Raw genomic sequence first — 8,022 nt, 5'->3', positions numbered from 1 at the left:
ACACATCCTCACTTCCTGGCTATGGCAGCAAGCACATCACTCAGCCCTGCCTCTGGCATTGCTCCTCACAGCCTCTCTGTATCATATCTTGGATAGCCCAAGCACTGCCTGTGATTAGACTGTGTGTGGTGCCAGGGGTCAGCATTCCTGGCGGAAGATGGTGCTTTACATGTGGTGACAGACCTCCTTTCCTTTGCACAAACAGATCTCATCCACCAACCCAGTGTAATTCCATTCAAAACTGTAGCTAAAACCTCTTCCATCACTCTGAGCTGTTTGTTTAATTCTCCGTATTACTTAATGTTCTGTTAAAATTCCCTCTTCTTAAATGCTTATTGAAGCAAGCCAGAAGTGCATAAACCCAATGTAATTAGCAATAAAAATAATTTCAACCCTCAATTACTTCATTAATATGGAAAGAAGTGCAAATTGCACAGCAGCAAATTTGCCTCCAGATACAGAGCCGGTGCAGCACCATTGACGGGAATGGGTGGGGACCACCAGGGGCAGGGGCTCTTCTTGCTCCAACAGGGTTCATTTCATGAGAAGGATGTTCGGATTCTGGCCATGGTTTTGAGCTCTTATTTATTATTCCTTTTCATTATTTTTTTCACATTCCCAAGATTTTTTCCAATTCTTTTTTAACCAAATGTAGAACAGTGAAGTGCATGTAAAATCCTTCATTGATGTTTCCCCATCTTTCCCAGCACTACTTCGTAGCAGCAGTGCCTCCAGGAGATAATTCCTTTCCCCTCTCCTCCCCCTGAAGAATCAATTCCTTCTTGTCAACTCTTCCAGCAGTGCTTTTCAGCTGTGGCAGCATCCAGTAGCTAAGCAACAAACAGCATCCCCAAACATGGAATCAAGGTGTATGGGAGAAAAAACACCCTGCTGTACACATTATAGTGCAATCCAGGGGAAATTGCTGCATCACAGGTACTTTTGCTTCATGTTGAAAAGGTGTCAGGCTGCCACATCTTGGAAATGACCCGTTCTGCACAGGGTGAGGGTGTTTGCCACCTCCTTTTTCGTTAGCATTGGCAGAGTTTTGGCCCTGGCTTGGTCCTTATCAGCTGTCTGAGGGCTCAGCTGGGCATGCAGGGCTGAAAGCACTGCCTTGATTTCCATCTTTTGCAAGTAGCAGAGAAGAAAATTAGGACATGAGTGGAAATGCCTTTTGCCCAGCAGGTTAGCCCACCTTGGCAAAGCTTAGGAGAGGAGAGTAAAGCTGGGAGAGTGTCACAGCAGTGTGTCTGCAAACACCTGGGGACTACTGCTCCCAAATACCAAAATATTTCTATTTTATTCTATTCCTTCCTATTCCATTCTGTTCATCCTTTACTAGAAAAAAATTCTAATATACTTACAGTCATGAGTCTTGCTAGTTGGTTGTTGAAGGGTTTTTTTTAACCCCTGCACTTAAACAATCCTCTTCATATTGCTTGGCAAAAGCCAAGAGACAATGCCAACCTACACAGCTGTGCTCTAAACATCCCCCTGCACTTGTCTCTTTCTCCTGCTCCCACCTTCTTTTCCTCTCCCACTGCACTGCCTTGATGGAATGGACTCAAGCACAATTTTCTTTAATAGGCAAATGACTTTTAGTTGCTCCCTGAGTTATGGCCTAGCATGTGTTTCATTATACAAGTCATAATAATCTTTCCATATATTGTCCATTTTGTTCCAACACACTTATTAGTGAGAAAACAAAGTTCAATATGTTAACAGAGTAAAAACATCTAATGGGCACCCAATTCTTGCATAACTGACTGGATTGATAGCTCAGCAAGGCTACTGCAACAAGCAAAGAATAAATGTACAATGACTGTCTCTGATTCTCTAGTCAGGCTCATTTGAGTTCTTCTGGAGAAGAAATTCAGAATACTATTAGTATGAGGTGGAGCAAGGCTGTGTAAGAAGAGAATTGGAGAAGTATTTGCTTATTTTGTGTTACCTATAGCTTGAGTGAAGCTGCTTTTACTGTTCATGCATGTACTGAGTCCTTTGCTCCCTATGGCTCTGTGATTTCATTGCTTTGCCCCTTGGGAACTTTTCCTTAATTGTTCCCTGCAGCTTAACAACTTGAAACCACCTCTTTAACATGAGTCTGTCTCAGGCATATAATTTTTTCCTCAATCCCCATGCTGGTATTTAATGAATAATTTATTGGGGTTTTCTGTTTAAGTGCTTCCCGCTCCTTTGGACTGGTCTGGAATTGGCATTGCCTTTGGATTTTGCTGGACATGAAGTTCATCAGGGGGTTAATATGGAAGCCTGTTTGATGTATAACCTTCCACAGGGCCATGACTCACTGCAGCCAGACAGAGGAGCAGCCAGGGTGGGACCTGCAGCACACACTGCAGGTTACACCACGGCAGCTTGAGCAGGCAGCCCTCTGGGCTGAGGTGTTTGGGTCAGGAGGGAGGAACTGCCCTCAGGAGGCTCCAGTGTCTCCTGGGGACCACAGAGTAATCCTGGATGGTTCACCTCATTCCCAGACAGCTAAATTAGAGAGAATGGATCCCACTGCAAGCACCATGGAGCTGGAGGTGTTCTGTGGTTTAAGCAAGGTGTTTAATTGTGGTTCTGTTATCAGGCACTGACAGAGCCCTGTTGCCTTCAGTGCTGAAACACCTGGCTTCATGCCCTCTTCATGCCCTCAGTGAGAGGGCCAGAAGCCAAAGTGGGGAGTTTAGGCCAACAGGCTCCAACCTGCAGGTCTAAAATTGTAGAATTATGTATTTCTTCTTCAAAGAAGCTCCTGGACCTTCCCAGGGACTGCACAGGCAGAGGGGCAAGTCTGGCATGACCAGCCATTGTGCCATGATGTGACTGAGGTGGAAAAGAGGAAAATTTTCTATGGGCAAAAAAGGAATTCTGCATATCAAGAAACTTAAGCTGCTCATGCTTGGAAAATTGCTCTGCTGTTTCTAAAATCTCTCCCCCCACCCCAGACAATCAGTCTGTTTCGACAGTGGCTGCTTTGAAAATGGGCTTTTCTAGGAGGGGTGTGGGCACTGATCTCATTCCCAGCAGGCATCACCACTCAGCCTGGCAGGACCCTCTGGAGCTCTGTAGGATATACAGCCATTGCCCCAGCTTTTCTCAAAATACTAAGAGCTCAACCTGCCTCCAGTAGTGCCTGAAACAGCTGCATGGGCTGCTCAGCCCCAGGACTGCCCTGGCCTTTGAGAGGGTGACAGATGGAGGAACTGTGCCAGTAACAGGGGTTTTTCTCTCTGAGCATGTCTTGCTGACCATTTTGCTTTCTTCTGAGCAGTGTGTGCACAGGGGAAGAGGTGAAGTTCATGATGCTGGTCTGGCTGGGAGAGTTGTTGCTTCTCCTTTCACCATGGTAACAAGGAGGAATTTGTATGCACCAGGCGTGGGAAAGGTTGTAGTATTTTACTAGGGGGAGTGGAGGCTTTTTCCTGTGAAAACTCTTTGGTCAAGGGGAGCAGGGGAGGAAATTACCTTTTCAGCAGATCCCTGCAAGTCTTTGCTTGGCAGAGGCAGGATTGTGTTTGCTTCAGCAGGTGCAGGATTCTGTCAGTGCTAAAATAATAACTCAGAGAAAGAAGTTGCCTGTGAGATGAGGGACACCTCCTTCCTCCTCTTCATTTTGTGTCTCTGGGTCTTTTGAATGTGCACACACAGGTATAGGATCAGAGTGGTCAGACTATTTACTGTCTGGTGGGGTTTCCACGAAGTCTCCAGTCTATTCAATCACATCATCTTATAGTCTTTCACTCCCTCCTTCTCATTTTTCTTCATTATTTTGAGATCTGTCCTCCAGCCTGGCCGCAGGCACTGCTGGATCCGGGTTTGCCATGTGGAAAGGCTGCCAGGGCTGTGTGCCCATGGCAGCAGCTGGGGTGGGAGGCTGTGGTGGCCTGGCACCCGTCCCAGGCACCTTCATCCTGGAGGAGAGGGGGAGGTTGCTCCCAGCACCCCTGGACTGGGATAACTGGGATCCCTGGCCTTGGAGAGGTGCGGTGGGTCCAGGAAGGAGGAGGTGGCAGGTGAGTTCACAGCTGGGCACAGCTGCTTTGGCTTTGCTTTCAGTACTAAGCCATGGGGTGCCCTTGGGAGGGAGGGTTAACCACGGCACAACAAATGCTCTGTGATCATCATCCCGCTGGACCTTTGCAGAAACAAGTTGCCAACACCAGAACCTCCTTGCAATTGTCCTTCAACCCCTCGTGGCATCCCCTGGGAACATCACAGCCAAGGCTGAGGTGCTGCTCCCACTGGGTTTGTGCCAGACCAGCAATCCCAGGTGAGTTTATTGCATGAGAAATTACAGCCTCTTTTTCAAGTATCCCCCTCCTCTCCCTTTCCCTCAGTTTTGCTTCCCTGCATTGCATCCTGCACAGTTCCCTTGCACTGGTAAAGGAGAGTATCCAGCTGCAAAGATTCATTAGCACAAACACCTTCTGCCGTTAAAAATGCTTCACTAACTGGGACAGGGCTCTGTGCTCTGGGGAGGGCAGTGCCAGGCAGTTAGACATGTGGTTTTACAAAAATCAGAGCTAAAAGATGGAGCAGTTTAGGTTTTTAGTACTCAACAGTCATCTCCCCTTTACGCGATTTGTCCTTTGGAGCTCTACAGAAATCGACTCTCTCCCTGGTCTGCAGCCACTCTTTTGTGTTGGCAGCAGCTCTAATTATGCACCAATTAACCTTAATTAAACCAATTCCTGTGTAACTGCACATGCAGACAATGCACTGAACAAATGGCCTGACAAATATTGTCACTTAAAAGGCATAAAAACACATCAAATCCGTAATTGGAAAGTCAGATTTTAAATTGCTGCGGATTTGTCGCTCTTTGTTCCTAAAACAATTGAACAGGAGTAGTGGCCAAATATCCCAAACACTCCCAAAGCCTTGGCTGGATTCATTTGCTTAGCTGTTGAGGCCAAAATGTTATTCGTGTAGGAAAAGGGGGTGATGGAGCATCCTTAATTATAACAACTGTCAGGCAGGTCTAGAGGGCATCAGGATGGAGACGACAGAGAGCCACCAAGCTCTCCTTGTAGAGCCTGGGTGACTCTGGACAAATTTCTGGCTTATTTGGTGACTCCTGCTGCCATCTGCCTGGCTGTGTGCCCAGGGAATGCTCCCAAAAGCTGGGACTGTCCCTAAGAACATGCAGTGGAGCAGCAGTTTTGTTGGAAGTGGGATGCTGTTTGCACCCTGTAAGCCAACAGATGGTGCTCGTACCTACAATTACTCCGGGTTTCTTCCCAAAAGGACAAGCAAGCTTTCTGCATTTTAGGATGCAGGGATTTTTTTAGGGAGCCTTAATTTCCCTGAGCAGAATGAGCCTTTGGGACTGCTGGTGTGTGGCCAGAGTCCTTGTCAAAGGGGTTGCATGTCTCCAGTTTGGCACTTTATCAAAGTTTCATAAAGAGAAATAAGTTGGACTGAGAAAAATTCCAGGCTCTGCATCACTTATTTGTCCTCCAGTAAAAAAAAAAACAAAAAAAGACCTTGAGAGTGGTTTGCAGCAGAGCAGCAAGAAAAAAAAAGTCATAACTAGCACTGAATTCAGAATTTTGTCTTCCCTGCTGTTTGTAAAATGTGTTTAGTGGGGGAAAAAAAAGTGCCTTTCAAATTCTTTAATATGTATTGACTTTCTGGTGGTTCAGCTTTGTGCTGCTGAATGGTTTCCTTTCTGTAGCTAATCAAACAGGCTCTAGGCACAGCGCTTTGTGGGAAAATATTCTGCCTTGTGAACACAGCAAATAAAAGCAGAGCTAATTAAGCATGTAAATCATGCTCACATAAATTAGTCACTAACACGTTCACTTGGCCACTGGCGCTGAGTGCGGCGGGGAGGGGATTCACACGATCCAACCCGGGTGCCTGTGCAGGGTCCCTGCTGGGAGCAGCCACGCGGGGAAGGAGACACAGCCACGGACACACGGAGGGCTGTGGGATAGTGGTGGGATGGTGGGTGGGAGCTGAGGGTAGGAGGGATGGTGGCAGATGCTGAAGCAACTCAAGCCAGGGATGGGGACAGGATCAACCAGCCCCGCGTGGCTCCACGCTGCGGTCCAATCCCACCCATCATTTACTGAAGCAGATGGAAACACTTCTTTGGACTGTTATGGTTTGAGATGGAAGTTTGTAGGAACGTTGAGAGTTTCCCAGCAGGTATGGAAACAAGCTGGATGCACACTGGAGGAAACAACTGGGAGGTGGAACAAGTGGCCTGGAGGGAGGAAGAGAGAAAGAGAAATGAAAAATCTTTCATTAATGAGGGAACAACAGAAAATGTGTTTTGGCAGCTGGGCAACTCTGCGAGAACCCAGGCAAAATACATGCAGGGTAAAAATCACTGTCAGCCTTGGGGACAGTGCTATTCCCAGATTTGCAAGAACCAAGATTTTTTTTTCCCCAGGAGCATAATTTTTTCTTCCTTCCAAGCCACCCATCAGCCTGCACTGGGTGGTGAGGAATCCCTGGCATGGGCAGGACTCAGAGGAGGTCCTGGGAGCTGCAGTGGCTCTCCATCTCCCCCACATTCACAGGAGCCCTGCACAGACACAGCAAGATCCTGAGAAGCACCCAAGGGCATCCAACTCACTCTTCATTAAGGAGAACAGAATGGCACCTGGATGGCACCCAGGGAAGCCACAGGGGTGGGGGCAGATGGCTGAGCAGGCTCTGGGCTCCAGGGCCAGAGGAAGCTGCTTCTGGAGAGCAAAGGCTGAGTGGGAAGCCACAGGCAGCTACAGTATACTGAACACTGACCTCTTGCAAGAGCTGAGGCCATGAGATTCAAAAGCTCATCTTATCACTCCCTCTTGTTTGAAAGCAAGAGTCTGCAGGTGTCTTCTGATAGCAGGGTTCCCTTTTCCAGGTGTGCTAAGCTGACCTTTGCTGCATCAGGCCCAGGAATCCCCTGCTCACCAGGATTTGGGTCCATGCTGTCTTGCAGCCAGTGCCATGTCCTCTTCTACCTGGAAAGCACCTTCTTTGGCTCCAACTGCAACTCATCCTCCTTGGAGCTGGACCAGTGCACAGCCATGAACAGGAGTGGCCCCAGGACAAAGGAGGAGGAGGCTTTGTAATAAAATGGTTGGACCATTCCTCTGGCTGGCTTCAGTCTGTGCTGCCTGGACACTTCATTTGTTGTTTTGCACCTTGCTGGCAGGGGATGAGAGTGAATAGTCCCTGTGAGGACATCGGTGTGAGCACTGGGGACAAACTGTGCTATGAGTCTGAGATGATTTTTTTCCCTTTTCTGCCACCATTGAAGGATTTTTCTTGAGCACTAATAGACCGTCTGGTAGCAGTGGAAGAAGTAGCAGTTTAATTTCTAGTAGCTCTGGACAAAATCATGTATATTAAAATTAAATAACCACAGGAGCTCGTTTACAAATTTTTGCCCACTTAAGCTCAGAAGACACAAGGAAGAGAAGTTTTCTTCCACCACAGATCCCAACAGGAGAGGAACCAGCTCTGCAGGGACAAGATACAGGCATCTGCATGGGATTCAAATGGACTCAACTTCATTGCAAATCAAGTTGTCAGGCAAGTGCCTCATGTTCGTCTGTCCCTCCCACAGCACAGTCTCCACACTGTCATCCCTGCAGGCAGCTCTGCCCTGCCCCTCTCCTGCTGAAGTCATTAAGGGAGTGCCAAACATGCCAGCCTGAATGTGTCACCCTCACCCTGAACCTCGATGCCCTCGAAAAAATTCCTGGCGCCTTCAGCAGCAGCCTGTGGATGAGGAGAGAAGAGGAGCCTGGTGAAGGTGCTGGCACTGACCATGGGCTGTTTGGTGCTGAGTCCCAGGCCAGGGATCTACAGCCCACAATCACCAGGTAAAGGAAAAACCTGAGGAACAAATGCCTTCCCCAAAGGTACCCTCTGTTCGCAGGTGGGTGGGTGGGATGATGTTCCCCTGGCTATGCCGGGACACAAAATTCTCCTGTTCTGGAACAGACATTTAGGGTCACCTTGAGGAAAGTATTTAATCTCCCTGTGTGTCCATTCCCCAAATGAAAG

The 8,022-nt window shown here is 47.9% G+C and overlaps 1 long non-coding RNA gene across 1 annotated transcript in view; it reads left to right on the top strand.

Moving 5' to 3' along the window:
* The first annotated feature begins 488 nt into the window (after nt 1-488).
* Nucleotides 489-8,022, top strand: part of LOC139685373 (uncharacterized) — a 39,674-nt gene continuing 32,140 nt past the window's right edge. Inside the window, exon 1 of the long non-coding RNA XR_011700098.1 lies at nt 489-7,838. This is a non-coding gene — a long non-coding RNA (uncharacterized lncRNA). The remainder of the gene's footprint in view (nt 7,839-8,022) is intronic.

Source organism: Pithys albifrons, chromosome 2, assembly GCF_047495875.1.
Source record: "Pithys albifrons albifrons isolate INPA30051 chromosome 2, PitAlb_v1, whole genome shotgun sequence".
Classification (NCBI taxonomy): Eukaryota; Metazoa; Chordata; class Aves; order Passeriformes; family Thamnophilidae; genus Pithys; species Pithys albifrons.
This window is presented reverse-complemented; position numbering and strand designations above follow the sequence as displayed.